At 37.2% G+C, this 18,043-nt stretch overlaps 1 long non-coding RNA gene across 1 annotated transcript in view; it reads left to right on the forward strand.

The window, feature by feature from the left end:
• The first annotated feature begins 7,422 nt into the window (after positions 1-7,422).
• LOC134310324 (uncharacterized) overlaps positions 7,423-18,043 on the forward strand; it is a 29,685-nt gene continuing 19,064 nt past the window's right edge. The window contains exons 1-2 of the long non-coding RNA XR_010011287.1: positions 7,423-7,504; positions 7,974-8,036. This is a non-coding gene — a long non-coding RNA (uncharacterized LOC134310324). The remainder of the gene's footprint in view (positions 7,505-7,973; positions 8,037-18,043) is intronic.

The following is an 18,043-nucleotide window of genomic DNA, read 5'->3' on the forward strand; positions in this document are numbered from 1 at the left end:
AAAGTAAATATTTACAGACTTGTCCCTGAGGTGACCACATTACAGCCCAGGTGACACATCTGCCCAGATGAAAACCAATTTACAGCATGTAGCTATAAATTGGTACAGTTTATTTAGTTTTAGATTACCTTTAAGTTTGAGATTTGTATAAATTGAAGAAAATCTTAACTCTTAGCCACTCACTCAGAACAAACTCAGGTCTGTTCATTTATAAAAGTAAATATTTACAGACTTGTCCCTGAGGTGACCACATTACAGCCCAGGTGACACATCTGCCCAGATGAAAACCAATTTACAGCATGTAGCTATAAATTGGTACAGTTTATTTAGTTTTAGATTACCTTTAAGTTTGAGATTTGTATAAATTGAAGAAAATCTTAACTCTTAGCCACTCACTCAGAACAAACTCAGGTCTGTTCATTTATAAAAGTAAATATTTACAGACTTGTCCCTGAGGTGACCACATTACAGCCCAGGTGACACATCTGCTCAGATGAAAACCAATTTACAGCATACATGCTTTTACAAATAACACCGTTATGCCTTAATTTAAAACTTGATTAATTCCAAAACAATGTTTAAGCCTTTCTCCAGGATTTTGGAACTTGGCCAGTTCAGTTAAAAAAGCAGTTGTCAGGACATGTGGTAATGTTAGACAAGGAGTACTGGCTTACAATCTATCTTTTGTTTATCCCAAGGGTGTTTAATTAGGCTGAGATCATTAAATATCTCTGTAGGCACAGACAGAACTTACAAGTAGAAAATAAATTAAATAAACAGCTCTATAATTCAGTACATGATGTACACTGATCAGCCACAACATTATACCCACCTCCTTGTTTCTACACTCACTGTCCATTTTATCAGCTCCACTTACCATATAGAATCATCAGTTTCTTTGCATACTTTTCTATATATATTTCTATTTGTGCGCAGTTCTTATCGGCGGTAATCCACCCATTCGGCTAAGCAGAAACAAACACAGGCACATCTCTGCACAAGAGAGGATTTTTCTGAAACTAAATGCAATGTAACCACAGTATGTCTCTTCCCTGTAGATTTTTCTCTATCACCTATTATCTTTAAAAGTCAAAGAACTTGTTTTTTTTTATGCAAACTTGCCCTAAATGCAAATTTTTGTAAATTTTACTAAATTGCTTTTGTGTTTCTAATGTTTTTATGCTTGAAATGTAAGCCCAGTTTGGCTACAAGTTATACAACAGATGGTTTATTGCAATTATTTTAAACTATTTTTGTTATTAAAATATACTTGTTGTCAATTTGTATACTTTTGACAATCTTTTTTTCTCATTTAAGTGTTGTTTGAATTAGGCCTACATTTAAGGACAAAATTTGACAGCACATAAGCTGCTTTTATAAGTAAAATGTACTGGTATCAGTATCAATATCAGCAGTACCGCCCCTGTATTTACAATGGATAAAGTTGCATTTTATCTGTCCACAATGACTAGGCCGTAGCCATGAATTGAGACGGCAACCAATCCTATGGGGCAGGGGAAGGGGGTCCTGGGGGTTCTGTAATTGTAAAACATTACTGCAATATTAACAACTTATAGGGACACTGACAGATCCTAACATTAAGCAAAGCTTAATGTTGTTTTACCACCACTGTATACTTGTCAGGGTTGCAGTGTATCTGGTTCACTTGGCGAAAGGCAGAAAACTCCCTGGACAGGTAGCCAGTACATTACAGGGTAAACGCTTTATACTTAGGACTGTGAAAGATTCCACTGTTGGCAGACATTTCTTAGCTAGAACATAGGAACTGGTCTAAATCAGATAGAACGGGGTTTGGAGGTCATACAATGCACTGACGTACTTTTTAATACATACAGTACATACACATCCAGTAACATTCCATTGTAGCCGTATTCTTGGAAAATTGAAATATGACTACTGGCAATTATGTACAGTTGTAGCCTAGTAGTTAAGGTACTGGTACAGTAATTAGAAGGTTGCTGGTTTAAGCCCCGCCTCTGCCAGGTTTCAACTGTTGGGCCCTTAAGCAAGGCCCCCTACCCTCAATTGCTTAGATTGTATACTGTCACAGTACTGTAAGTCGCTTTGGATAAAAGCGTCTGCTAAATGCCATAAATGTAAATGTAGACGTATTAATAGAGTATGTATTAATACTTCTAGTGTAAATTAACACTTTTCTCCCACACCAGTAAAACTGGGTAATCCGGTTTCCTTTAACCTCATGAAAAGCAAATTCTGGATCAGGTGCTCCAAATTAAGCCTTTCGTGTATCAGTTGTATCAATATCAGTGATACCGCCCCTGTATTTACTTGGTGAAAAGATTTTTTTCATTACCAATTCAAACAGCAGCAATAGATGAGCGATCGTCTCTGACTTTACATTTTTAAGGTGGACCAACTAGGTAGGAGTGTCTAATAGAGTGAACAGTGAGTGGACACGGTATTTAAAAACTCCAGCAGCGCTGCTGTGTCTGATCCATTTGTACCAGCACAACACACACTAACACACCACCACCGTGTCAGTGTCACTGCAGTGCTGAGAATCATTCACCACTAAAATAATACCTGCTAAAAAAGTAAGTAGAGAAACATATTGACTACAGTCAGTAATTGTAGAACTACAAAGTGTTTCCATAAATGGACAGTGAGTGTAGAAACAAGGAGGTGGTTTTAATGTTATGGCTGATTAGTGTATGTGCCTCCCCCAAAGTATATTGTGATTATGGACTTGCACAGTGGTTAGCGTTAAAAGTGTGACTTTCTTCTGGTTCATTGTGCTTTCCAATCAATGTTCTTTATTGGTCAGTATACTGGTTAAATACTACTCTTCCTCAACAAATATTAAACCTATGAATGTTTTTTCTAATAGCAACAAAAAGTATCAATGCCAAAAAAAAACACCAGTTTAGCACCTAATAACGGCTGTACTGTTGACTACTATAGGGGTACACGAGCAAAACATTCAGAAAATAAAGAAAATGAAATACCAGATTGAGGAACAGTATAATGATTGCTTTAAAGACTGCTGTGGGGCATTCCATTGAATAAAAAACAGCTTGATCAGAATTTGCTTTTTAACATAATGTGTTCTTAATATTTTAGAACATGGTTGGCACAGTGGTGCAGAAGGTAGTGTGGGTGTCATGTAGCAACATTGCTTTTGAGGACTTGGTTTGAGTAATTGCATCTGATTACAGATTGCTGCGCAAGCTTCATGTTAGAACATGTTTAATGTCAATTTAATAACTCATGTCATAGGTAAAATTATAATGAAACATAATTTTAGTTATACGTTCTGGTATCCAAGACTTTATTATGTGTTAATAGACCTTCAGTTTGCCCACCAGCCTGGCGTTGGGGTGGATGATGCTGTCATCTATCTTCTACATAAAGCTCTTTCTCATCTGGAGAGGCCTGAGAGCACTGTGAGAATCACCTTCTTTGATTTCTCCAGTGCTTTTAACACCATACAGCCAGGGCTCCTGAAGGACAAACTGGAACATGTTGGAGTGGACTGTCACATGTCAAACTGGATACTGGACTTCCTCACCAACCGACCATAGTATGTGAGGACATGGGACTATGTGTCTGATTTGGTGGTCTGCAGCACAAGGGCCCTCAGGGAACGGTCTTGGCCCCGTTCCTCTTCACCCTGTACACGGCTGACTTCTGACCTCCACAAGTTCTCTGATGTCTCAGCGATCGTCAGACTCATAACTAATGAGGAGGACAGCGAGTACAGAGAACTGATTCAGGACTGGTGTCTGCAGAACCACCCCCAGATAAACGTGGGGAAGACCAAAGAACTGGTGGTGGATTTCCGCAGGTGCAGACAACCTCTCCCATCACTGAACATCCAGGGAATGGACATTGAGAAAGTGGACTCTAATAAGTACCTGGGTGTTCACCTAACCAACAAACTGGACTGGTCAGTTAGCACTACTGCACTTTACAAAAAAGGTCAGAGCAGACTCTACCTACTTAGGAGACATTTGGAGTGTGGGCGGGGGGGGGGGTGGGGGGCTCCTGAGGACTTTCTTCCATTTTTTATGGAGTGGTATGCAGGGGCAGCAGCATCTCTACGGCAGACAGACAGAGACTGAACAAACTCATTATAAGGGGCCGGCTCTGTCCTGGGAAGCCCCTTAGACCCAGTGCAGGTGGTGGGGAACAGTAGGATGTTAGCCAAGCTGGCATTCATGCTGGAGAATAACTCCCACCCCTTGCATGTCTATTTTTGAGTGCCTTGCTATCGCTTCGCTGCTGCAACAGAATTTCTTCACTGTGGGACGAATAAAGGATTATCTTATCCTATCTTATCTTAGTTGGCATCTGAGTTGTATTTTATTTGTTACACAAACATCAGTAACATGTAGTAATGACTACAGGCCAGTCGCAATAATTCTGTTTCCTAAGTTGTCTAATCCAAGTAAGCAGGATATTTATTAAACCAAACATAAGCATGAAAGTAGCTAGTCTCTGATATTTTTATAACTGTAAGTGTAGTAGGTAAGCATAAGTGACATTTAACTAAAGTCATAAAAGAAAGTCAGTGCAGCGAAAAGGCTAATCACACCATAACTACTTCATTTGACTAGATGTGAATTTAAGTACGTTTACTTATGAATTAAAAACATTTGTTCATTGTCTGTTTTACCACCACTTTATCCTGGTAAAGGTCGTGGTGCATTTGATTCACTGGGTGAAAGGCAGGAAACTCTGCACATGTAGCCAGTACATTACAGGGTGAAGACTTTACACTTAGGGCCATTTTTAGTAGCTCCGGGTGGCCTGGCTGCATGTCTTTTGATCTGTGGGTGGAAATCGGAGCAGCTAAAAGAAACCCACACAGACTCAGGGTTTAAATGCAAACTCCACACAGAAAGGACCCTGGCCGCTGGGTCTGGAAATCGAACCCAGGTCCTGCTTGATTTAAAGCAACAATCATTTATTTTAACAGTGTACAAGTGTAATAAAAAGATCTGTAAAATCCGTAAATTATTGCATTGACACATATGCGAACCTACATCCACCTCTTGTGTGCGTTTGGGTAGCCTCCAAGGGTTGTCAGCCCTAATAAAATACCTCAGAGACTAGATTATGAATAGAAAAGAGTATGGTGTCAATCATTTTGTGGTTCCCACTAAGTGGTTAGAGACTGTAATTCACTTGTGTGAGTAATTGCCCGTGTGAGTGTTGTGGCTAAATCTGGAAGGGTGGATTTCACCGTTTACATTTTCGGCATTTAGCAGATGCTCTTATCCAGAACGACTTACAGAAGTGCTTCCACAGTAAACATTACCTTACTCTAGTTTAAGTAAACAACAGTCCAATGTGGGGACAGGTAAATCATCAGGTACAAAAATGGTGCCATTAATTATTTCCAGGTATTGTTTTTAATCTTTACATTTACATTTTCAGCATTTAGCAGACGCTTTTATCCAAAGCGACTTACACAATGAGCAATTGAGGGTTAAGGGCCTTGCTCAGGGACCCAACAGTGGCAACTTGGTGGTAGCGCGGCTTGAACCGGGAACCTTCTGTTTACTAGTCCAGTACCTTAACCACTGAGCTATCACTGGATAAAATAAGATAAACATAAAATAAGATAAACAGAGCTTATTTTTAACAATGAGCTCAGTTTTAAAAATCACATTACTAATATTTGTAAAACTATGTGTTTCTACATATCTTCGGGATATTTTAATGGTACAGAAAATCTAAACACAGCAAAAGCAGCATCCAGGAAAGGCTGAAAAGCAGTTTGTCAACAAATGCGTGAGAAAACAATGTACCTCAAAGATAGATCAGAAGGGATTTGCAGATTTCTCCCTCTACAGTGCATAATATCATTAAATGATTCAAGGAATCATAAGGAATTTTGGTGCGTAAAGACCAAGGAAACACGCTTAAGCTAAACGCTGTGATCTTCAATCCCTCAGATGGCACTGCATCAAGAACCGCCACTCAACAATAGCTGATATAACCACATGGGTGAGGGATTACTTTGGCAAACCTTTGGCCAGCACTACAATACAGAGTTACATGTACAAATGCCACTTACAACTTTATTGTGTAAAAAAGAAGCCTTATGTTAACCATGTCCAGAAGCATGTTCCATGCTTTTTCTGATTTGGGGTTGTATTTGAAATGAGATACACACTGATTGGCCAAAAGTATGAGCTTGTTGGACATTCCAAAACTATAAGTACTATATGAAGTTTGCCCCTCTTTGTGACTAACAGCTTTCTTTTTTTTTTGGCAAGGCTTTCCACATGATTTGTGTAATTTTGTGGGAATTTGTACCCATTTAGTCAAAAGAGCAATTGTAAGTTAAGGCTTTGATTTGACAAAAATGTGACACTATCAGAGCGTTTTAGTCTTTACTTCATTTATAATAGCACTAAATTGCATTCTACGAATTTGACCAATTAACTTTACTTACAGCTTACTACCAATAAATTATTTATGATCCAAGATTATAATTAATAATATTATGATTAAGATTAAGATTATGATTAATAATAATAATAATAATAATAATAATAATAATATTAACAATAAAATAATTATGAGTTAAAACCCATTAACCATTTAAGGTAGAAATGACATTTTTTAAATAATAATAAATTATATATAATAATAAATTCTTAGTATAATAATAATAACATTAATAATTATGAGTTAAAACACAAATTGTTATTATTATTACTATTATTGTTATTAATAATAATAATAATAATAATAATAATAATAATGAGTTAAAACCTGGTAACTATTTATAGTAGTGTAACGGTATGTGGGCTACACGGACAGGAGGGGCGGACACCCACGCAGAGATGTATATTAACCAAAATATATTTATTGATAAAGACAAAAGACAGGTAGAACAAGACAAAACAAAGGTACAAAATCAAACACTCAACCTATGCTAAGCTAAATGCTAAACACATGAAACACGAACCTAAACCCTAAGCTAAGCTAAGCAGGAACTAGACAGGACAGGACAACACAAACTAAACGGGACTACAAGAACTAAACAGAGATAAACCAAACTAAAGCAAAGGACAAAGGCGAACACACAGAGCTAAGACAGAGCTAATAAACAAAGAGGCTAAGAAACAGAGACAAAGGCTAAATGAGACTAAACAGGATTACTAGAACATGAACTAACTAGACAGGAACATATGACAAACAAGACAGGATCAGAACAAACAAACCAGATGAGACGGATACGAGCAAGGCAATAGTTCAGACGGCACTTTACACAGGAAACAGTCGCCAGAGCAAACAAACAGAGTTAACCAGAGCAAACAAACAGAGTTACTTTGAACTGCTGCTGTATGAAAAACACACTCATTCACACTCAGAAAAATTTTAGTAGCTCCAACTGGCTGGGCTTTATGCGTTTAGGCTTGTAGGAGGAAACCAGAACACCAGTTAGGAAACAGAGCTACCATTCATTAGAAGGTGCTGGAATGTGGATGATACTGTCCTCAGTCAAGTAAGCTTCTTGAATAGACAGATTGATTGCTGTCAAATAACAGTTTTTTCTTAAGTGGGGTGAGGGGTCTAGTTCACAGTTATGATACATTTACTGAAAGTTGCCAGTAATATCTACACAAACATCCTGTACCACATGCTACTACCTAGAACATTGTGAAATATGAGTCATTTGCTGTAAATACCCCGAACTATTGTGCTCCACAAACATGGACTTTCATGCAATGCACTTACCAAGAAAAACCATATATTGCTTCCTGTTCTTATTGTACTCTGCACTCCTTATAATGATTTAATGATGTTTTAAACTTAGGTGCTCCATTGAATTAACTTAAATATTTAAGTATTTATGGAAGTATGCATAGTGGCATTATTAATATAAGTACTGTACATTATAATAAAAGTATTAGAATAAAAAGAAAACAGTGATGTACTGAAATATGTGATAAACAAAAGTTTTGTCTCTCTAGGTCATCAAAGTTGCATCGCTGCTCAAGTAAAACAATGAAGGAACCAACACAGATAAAGTCATGGTGAGGTTTTAAAAATATATATTGAACTACATATTATCACATATATTATTATGCAGGATCTGAGAACCTTATGCTTTGAGTTGTTCAAAGAAATTAAATGGATTGTTCATCTTTTAATTAAATAAAAATTAAACAATTTTCTGCATCCAAATATAACAAAATGAATGTTAGTGTAAATGATTAAGCATTAAAATCATTCTCAGCACTGCAGTGACATGGTGGTGGTGTGTTAGTGTGTGTTGTGCGGGTATGAATGGATCAGACACAGCAGCACTGCTGGAGTTTTTAAATCCTGTGTCCACTCACTGACGATCATCTATTGCTGCTGTTTGAGTTGGTCATCTTCTAGGCCTTCATCAGTGGTCACAGGACGCTGCCCATGGGGCGCTGTTGGCTGGTTATTTTTGGTTGGTGGACTATTCTCAGTCCAGCAGTGACAGTGAGGTGTTTACTCCATCAGCGCTGCTGTGTCTGAACCACTCATACCAGCACAACACACACTAACACACCACCACCATGTCAGTGTCACTGCAGTGCTGAGAATCATCCACCAGCTAAATAATACCTGCTCTGTAGTGGTCCTAGGAGAGTCCTGACCATTGAAGAACAAAGGGGGCTAACAAAGCATGCAGACAAACAGACGGACTACAGTCAGTAATTGTATAACTACAAAGTTCTTCTATATGGTAAGTGGATCTGATTTAATGGACCGTGAGTGTAAAAACAAGGAGGTGGTTTTAATGTTGTGGCTGATCGGTGTATATCTGGCTATGAAATCTCTGCAAATTATAATCAGACTGTCACCCTACACCCAACTCATTAGATGCAGATAACCAGTCATAGTTTGCCTTATAGCTGGTCAGACTATAGAAATGTATAACAATCATTTAAACTTTAGTCCAACACAATCCAGCACAGTTCTCAAAGAATAAATGTAATGATATACAAACAACAATAATAATGAATATGTGTCACTTGATGAATGATACACATACAAATAATATCAGCAAAATGCATATAATAACTTTGAAGGTATTGTCTATTGATGTGTTGAAGATGTTGATAATGAATCCATAGGCATTTACATTGCTTCTTCTTCTGCTCCTTGTGATTTTACACCACATAGAAGGGCTTGTTAATAGGTCTGAGACCAGTGGCACAACACAGCATACCAGTACAATAAGAATGAAAAGAAATACAAACAAAATTATTTGCATTGTAAACAAAATAGCTTTCCATTTGCATTTTCGGCATTTAGCAGACGCGTTCATCCAAAGCAACTTACATTACAGTTACAGTATACAGTGTGAGCAATTGAGGGTTAAGGTATCCATCTTATTTTTCCTTTAATGTTTCTTAAAATGGCTTAGTGTGTGTGTGTGTGTGTGTGTGTGTGTGTGTGTGTGTGTGTTATTTCACTTCCTCCTGTCTTTCTCCTTCTCAAAATTGTCTCTCTCTTTATACTTCCTATCAAACCAGCAAACCACTTACTGCAGATCAAATGGAGATGGCTACTAAAACAATGATATCATTACTAATATACAACCGCAAATCAGAAAAAGTGCAACAAAAAAAAAAAAACACAAGAGTTTCTTATATTTACTTTGACAGGATGAACCTGAGATATTTCATGTTTTATCTGCTCAACTTCATTTCATTTATTAATAAACATCCATTCCTGCATTTCAGGCCTGCAACACAATAAAAAAACATTTACCACTTTGTAATGTTGCCATTCCTTTTCACCACACTTAAAAGACATTTTAAAACACACACTTAACATTTATCCTCTAGCATGTTTTTTGTTCATTATTCTTTTTTTTATCTTTATTCTGTATTTCTTCTCTAAAGTTGTATTATCTTTATGCTATATCTTTTCTCTAAGCTCTTATTATCTTTATTCTATCTCTTCACTGAGCTCTTTATCTTTATTTTATCTCTTCTCTGTGCTCTTTTTTCTCTTATTTTATCTCTTCTCTGTGCTCTTTTTTCTCTTATTTTATCTCTTCTCTGAGCTCTTTTTTGTCTTACTTTATTTCTTTTCTGTGATCTATATTTCTTCACTCTGTTTACTTTTTATAAAGCCGTGTTTTTCTACGTTAGTCATTTTATAGTTTTTTTTTTTTAAGATTTTGGTCTTTTATAGTATAATTAAATGATTTTAGACTGTTTATAGTATGGTTTTATAGTTTTGGTCTTTTAATATTACTTTTTTTTTTCTTCTAATTTTATACATTTTTTTCCTCCAAATCTAGTCTACAATTTGAACAGCCCAAAAAAAAAAAATAAAAATAAATAAATACTACAAAAAAATTATTTACAAACCACAGCCACAAACCCTGTAAGCAAAATCCAAACTTCCACTAAATGCAGATTTTAGAAAAAACATAATGTTTGTGCTGTAAACATAACGGGAAATAAAGAAACAAACCATTCACACCACTGTGTTTACCTGTTTATCTAACTGAGTACATTTCAAACATCAGACTAATATCTAGCAATTTATTATTGTGTTATTTTATCACAATAGTTTAAAATTATAATAATGCATGAACATAGGGATGAAGATTTTGGTCACTGTTTGTGGAGTTCCTCATCTTAAAGAACATGCAGAAGCTGGCTTGGCTTCTTTAAACTGCTCCTGGGATTAAGTGATTGAAGTGGTGAGTGGTGACCTGTAATAAAATAGAACTCTATAAAGGGTGCAGGTCAATCCCGTAGGCAGTGTTTTCTGGTGGTCAGATCCACCACAAAGTTCTGCTGCACGGAAACAAACAACAAACAAACAAACAACAATTCCTATATTATCAGGCTTACATTTCCAGTTTGTGCTATTACACAACCACCACTATGGCTCAACAGGTTTGTGCTGGTTTACTTGTAATTGGGAGTCCTTTAAGTCGTTGTGGTTTTCGTACTACATAATTGATCAGCAATAGGTGGTCACACGCTACACAACCAGGAGGAATCTCAGGCGAGTCTGTCTGGTCCCCCAAACTACGTTTTGTCAAGAAAACACACACACAGGAAGTGACAAGTAGTGACATATAGTGTGAACTCAAACCAGCACAAACCTGTTGAGTTATAGTGGTGGTTTTGTAATAGCACAAACTGGAAATGTAAGCATGATAATACTGGAACCTGTGTATGCAGATGTATTGTAAAGCTTTAGTATGCACCTGTTCCACACATAGATAGCAGGATAGATGTTTTCTTAAGTCCCTGAGGTGACCACATTATAGTTACAAACACATCTACCCAGATGAAAACCAATTTACAGTATGAAGCTATAAAAGGCTTTGACTAATAATACTAATTAATTAATTTCAAAGCAGGTTTTTCAAGGTGTGTCATTGGGAATGTGCCAGTTTCTCCTGAGGTGATGTTTTGTTTTGGGGTATGACATTGGTACAGCTGGTTGTTTGAGTGCTGCACTAAATTTTCTGTATTATCATGCTAACAATTCCATGCATATTCAGAGCAGATACATTTTCACAATCTTACCTTAACCTATCTGAACAATTTAAAGCTCTCTTCTGGTGTTTTTTTACTAAGTGCTAGGTCACAGGTGTTTGGATAGGGGGTATCCAGATACTTCCACTGGTGTTGCAAATTGTTTACTTAGGTAGATTTTGTGGTTACTTACTAGTTTGTTGCTGGGGTGTAGCCCTGGTGTACCATGTTATTTTAATATGATATCACTGCCTTGTATCTATGTTAAGATTAATCAACATCTGTGTTTGGACACACTGCTGTCTATAATGACATTTTTGAGGACGATCCATTAGAAATTCAACACTCAGTGCTATGATAAAACCACCACAATGGCTTAATGAGTCAGACTGAACTGGTTCATGGATACTGTTATTATATGATCAGGTGATCAGGGGCTCAGGTGTCAAACATGAAAGAAAATAATATATTTAAAAGCTACTCTGAACAGTTTATTTAGTTTTAGATTACCTTTAGGTTGAAGAGTTGTATTACATTAAGACAATCCTCTCTTAGCCACTCACTCAAAACAAACTTAGGTACAGTATGTTCATTTATAAAAGTGAATATTTAATATAATGAATATTTCTCCAGGATTTCGGAAGTGTGTCATTGGGAACTTGCCAGTTCAGTCAAAACAGCAGTTGTCAGGACATGCGGTAATGTTAGACAAGGAGTACTGGCTTAAAATTGATCTTTCAGTTCAATCCCAAGTGTATTTAATTAGGCTGATTTATAGGCTCTGTGCAAGCACAGACAGAACTTTACACAATTTATAAGTAAAACCAATAAATTAAATAAACAGCTCTATGATTCAGTACATGATGTACACTGATCAGCTATAACATAATACCCACCTCCTTGTTTCTACACTCACTGTCCATTTTATCAGCTCCACTTACCATATAGAAACACTTTAAGGTTGATTGATTGATTGACTTTGTAGTTCTACAGTTACTGACTGTAGTCCATCTGTTTCTATGCATACTTCTGCAGTCTGCTTTCACCCTGTTCTTCAATGGTCAGGACCCCCACAGGACCACCACAAAGCAAGTATTATTTAGGTGGTGGATGATTCTCAGCACTGCAGTGACAATGACATGGTGGTGGTGTGTTAGTGTGTGTTGTGCTGGTATGAGTGGATCAGACACAGCAGCCCTGCTGGACATTTTAAATACTGTGTCCACTCACTGTCCACTCTATTAGACACTCCTACCTAGTTGGTCCACCTTGGTTGGTCTGCTGTGTGATACCGTCTGGCCCATAGTACCTGTGTTGTATCAGTACTAGGTGATGCTGTGTGTTCCACCCCGGTGGGAATCAGACGACGCTATGTGATATCGTCTGGCCCATAGTACTAGAAAAGGTGACGCTGTGTGTTCCACCTGACCGAAATCGCTATATGAGCGTCATTGTGTAGCAGTAGAACTGAAACACTCTACTATTGGTGATGACCGGTAGTATAAGTTACTCTGTTTGCTGTCAGTCTGTGGGATAGTCTTAGTATTTAGTACTGTAATTTCCCTGTTAATAAGTATAATTAATCCCTCATAATAATGTGTATCTCTCTTGTTTTCATTTCAGATTCCCTAAATTGTATTAATGCTAATTGTAATAATGTGTATCTCTCTTGTTTTAATTTCATATTCCCTAAATTGTAGGGTATATTTTACAATATTTTCTTTTAATTTTTCATGTTCTTAATTTTTTAACTCTCTTGTTTGAATTTCATGTTGTCTTAATTGTAACTAAATGTTTGCAAGAAGTCTTTCTGAGGTTCTAGATCTCAGGAATGTTTTAATGCTTTATTGGTCATTTTCTGAACCTTTATCAGTGGTCACAGGACGCTGCTTGTGGGGTGCTGTTGGCTGGATTTATTTTTGGTTGGTGGACTATTCTTAGTCCAGCAGTGACAGTGAGGTGTTTAAAAACTCCAGCAGTGCTGATGTGTCTTATCCACTCATACCAGCACAACACACACTAACACACCACCACCATGTCAGTGTCACTGTAGTGCTGAGAATGATCCACCACCTAAATAATACCTGCTCTGTAGTGGTCCTCGGAGAGTCCTAACCACTGAAGAACATTATAAAAGGGGGCTAAAAAAGCATGCAGAGAAACAGATGGACTACAGTCAGTAATTGTAGAAATACAAAGTGCTTCTATATGGTAAGTGGAGCTGGTAAAATGGACAGTGAGTTTAAAAACAAGGAGGTGGTTTGATGATGGCAGGGGTGATATTTCTAAACTTTCATTTAAAGTCAGTGCGCACAACATATACCTTAGTGTTGGGAACACAAAACCTTGAACCCTGGGGCAAGAGAAAAAAAGTATTCCGGGTGATGAGTGAGCATGAGTAAGCAAAATTACTACATCTGCAAGTATTTATCTTAGTAGGAATTTAGAATATGCGGTTGTTGCCAATGTATGGTATGGAATGTCCAGCATTTGACTAAAGTTTACACCCTATGGGGCAACATTTTCCTAATTGGAAAAGAAGATTATAAGACATTTTGCAGCAATTATTTAGGAGTGGTTTCCACCATAAACATCTCAAAACAGCTGAGAGCATTCCATTGTTGCTCTAAAGGAATAGACTGTGCTTACTCATATTAAGTGCCTTTTGTCACAAATAAAGCCTTAATGCACCAGGAGATTATTTATGTGCCACGGTGGTGGAGTGTTTGTTTTTAAGTGTCAAGCCAACACCCCTCATTGTGTTTGGTCTACTGCTTATTTTCACAGCTGAACCTTATTGTAGGTGTAATGCGAGGATCATTTAAGCAAGCAGCTGTGTATCCTATGGCGGAAACTATTTTGGTTCCAAGCTCATGTTATTTTGGTTTGTCATGCTCATGCATTGTTGGATATTCTTGCTCTTGGTTTGTTCATGCTCTTGTTGGTTTGTTTAGGCTCATGTTCTGGTCTTATCTTGTGCAAACCTGTCTTTTGTTAATATTAAACTTTATTAAATGTCTCTGCATGTGTGTCTGCCCCCTCTTGTCACGTTTAGCCCATTTATTACACCTTTATATTAATATATTGCTTCATAGGTAAATTTTTTAGCCATCCATACAGCATACTACAAACATATTCCCAATATGTGGGTGATGTTTAATTTAGTGGATAACAGTTTTATGGTCCAGAAAATCCCCATTTTACTTCAGTGTTCTTGAATTCATTCACAATAGCAATGAAACAAAGTTTACAGCAGGATTATGTTCTTGTACTGTTTGTTTAGAAGTATTTCAGTCTCCAGAAGATTTAAAAGATCTTGTGTTATCTGAAAATATCATGGCTTTAGACTGAAGCATTTTTCTTGTGTAATGTAAATCACCACACATGCAGCTGTTTAAAAAGTAAGTGCCCTCTGTTATTACATACTTTTCACACTGAATGATTTTAGATATGCACATTTTACACTTATCTTTTGAAGAAATCTGGACACATTGAGGTCAGTTTAAACAAACACAGCACAAACATCATTCTAACTCTGGCTGCATTACGTCTGTTAAATCTTTTTTGTTACTTCATACCCAAGAAAGTAATGTGGTTTGACGATATATCTTCAACAATTTCCTACACCTGGCAGATATGTGTTTAAAGAAAGCCACATAGAGCCCTCGTCTCGCAGTGTCAGCTGCCAGCTTTTAAGTGGTGTACTGCAAACATTATACCTCTGTATGGTTGAATTACAGAACCTGTGGTTAGCTTAAGAAATTGCAGACGACTTTCTTCTAAGCTTTTTTTTGTGTTCCACAAGACTTGAGGCAGTTGTACAATATAGAACTGTAATATATAAGATAATAATAATAATTAGAATAACTATATAATAATTGTGATCATTTAAGATTATTAAACCAAAGATAATATTTGACAAAAGGGAATTAAAGACATTTTGTAAGACAAAGGAATTTAGGTGAAAAAAATTCATTTAACACAGTGTCGTCCTTGTAAAATAGCAGTGGTTTTCTTGATTATTTAATCAACCAATTTACAAAATGGAACTGGTAATGCCTAGTTTACACTACACGGTTTTTGTCTTCATTTCCGCTCCCTGACAGATTGCCGCTAGATGTGGCGAGCTGCGACTCAACGTTCATTCTGGGCTCCAAAATTGGCTCTCGATCGCTGTGTGTGAACTGTTCAATGAGTAGATCCGAGTGGCTCTCCAAACGCTCACAGACTCAAGAAAAATATCCAGCATGCTAAACATCTGGACCTGTCAGCGACTCAGTCATGTAGTGTGAAAGCTGTTGCGATCAGGTTGTGATTGTTATGAATGCAAGATGCAAAGAGGAAACCCGGGGGGAGGAGTTGTAAATATGTGGAACAGGGCCACAATATAGTTTCTATCAGAGTACATCAGCACACACACAAGCTTTACAAGCACCCAAGTATTTGTGACTTATCATTGTGAGGAAACAAAGGACGTCTCTCCGAACTTGGTCGATTTTTATTACAAGAAGGAGTAGCAAGATACATGGATGTAACTTGGATTCAGCGGAGCTGGACTAAACAATTAGTGACTAAAGAACACACCAATATATACATTTGAAAATACCGCCTAGCATTTAAGCCCTTCCTGTGAAGAATGCAATGTCAATTGTGTATCAAAAGAAGTGCAGACAAGATGGAACTGTCACCTCAGTTCTAACTGTGTTATTATTTTTATGTCTAGGCCAGTTTTCTCTGTCTGTGATGATTGTTGATCACTCATTATAATAAACGTCTGGTTCCCATAGTGAGAGCTGTCGCTGTCTTCCTGTTTTCCTTTTTCGTATGCTAAATAAGCCACATGGTCTTCCCAACTTTGGGGAGAGAAACCCTGGTTTAGACCTTGATTATGATAGTAATGCCATTGAGCGCAGCTAGGTAAAATCAGTCATCATTGGGTCCATGCTGTAATTTTTACATCATCCATGCCAAAACATAATAAAAATATTTATTTGACTTCCAACTTTCTCTGCAAAACAGACATGCTAGCTGTGTAGCCAAATCCACTCCTTTTTCCAGATTCATGTATTTTTCCTACTTGCTTTTACACTACACATCAGAGCACAAGCAACATTGATCGCTCGCTTCATCTTCCTGGCGTGCATTTTTGGATGTGGTATCATTACACCCCTTGTCACTTCTCATTTGTGTTTTCGTGACAAAATGTAGTTTGGGAGACCAGACAGACTAAGGTTCCTGCCGGTAATCGCGATCAGTCAAGTGTGAAAACCACAATGACTTCCGATTACAAGAGTTACATCCAGTTGTGTAGTGTTAACTGTACAGTGATCTGATGACTTGAAAGTTGTGTAGTGTGAACTTGGAATAAGCAAGCTGTAAAAACTGAACCAAACCAGGCTTGATATCAGTAAGCCCTGTAACATATCAATCTCACTTACCTTTAACCTTATTATCAATGTCAATAAATCACCACAAGGTTTCTAAAGAAACACTATGTTATGATTCATCAAATTTCCAGAAGAGCTTTTCAGTCTGAAAAGGGTTACTAAGGCTCTGGGACACCATTGGTGGGAGTCTGTTGATCAATCTGTTACACTAAACGGTGTGACAAACAAAAAAGGACACAAAAGTAAAAGACTGCCCTAGATGGGATTCAAAAAGAGATAGGAAAGCCGACTCACCCAATGAATCGAAACACAAAAACATACATCTAACATACACTGATCGGTCATAACATTAAAACACCTCCTGGTTTCTACTCTCACTGTCCATTTTATCAGCTCCACTTACCATATAGAAGCAATTACTGACTGTAGTCTATCTATTTCTCTTTTGGCCTGCTTTCACCCTGTTCTTCAATGGTCAGGATCATTCTCAGCATTACAGTGACACTGACATGGTGGTGGTGTGTTAGTGTGTGTTGTGCTGGTATGAGTAGATCAGGTACAGCAATGCTGCTGGAGTTTTTAAATACTGTGTTCACTCACTGTCCACTCTATTAGACACTCCTACCTAGTTGGTCCACCTTGTAGATGTAAAGTCAGAGACGGTTAGTCTTGTGCTTAGTTGCCACTCTACAATGAAGTCAAATTGTGTTCCAAACCCTGTAAAAAACCTACACAATTGGTATACAATTACTGACTGTCAGTACAACACAATTAACACTGTCACCCTTATTTAACCTTATCATAGATAATATAGATGCTCAACCATCCTCATCACTGCAGTGGCACTAACACTGTAATTACAGGGTAATGTGTTAAATGGCACATTACGTGCAGCACCTCACTGTCAACTATAATAATAATAATAATAAAATATAAAGCAGACAGATTCCTTTGATTAGATAGTGTTTACTGATAAGACTACAAGTACATTACCACACCTTGTGCATTAGTGTCTTACTACACACCAACAGGAAGTGTTCACAAGGTATGTGATAAGACATAGGTGTGATCAAGGGTGTGGTTCGGTACATTAGTGGGAACAAACAAACTCTTTTTTTACACATGCATATACAGTATATATATATATATATATATATATATATATAT

This window comes from Trichomycterus rosablanca, chromosome 3 (genome assembly GCF_030014385.1).
Source record: "Trichomycterus rosablanca isolate fTriRos1 chromosome 3, fTriRos1.hap1, whole genome shotgun sequence".
NCBI classification, from domain to species: domain Eukaryota; kingdom Metazoa; phylum Chordata; class Actinopteri; order Siluriformes; family Trichomycteridae; genus Trichomycterus; species Trichomycterus rosablanca.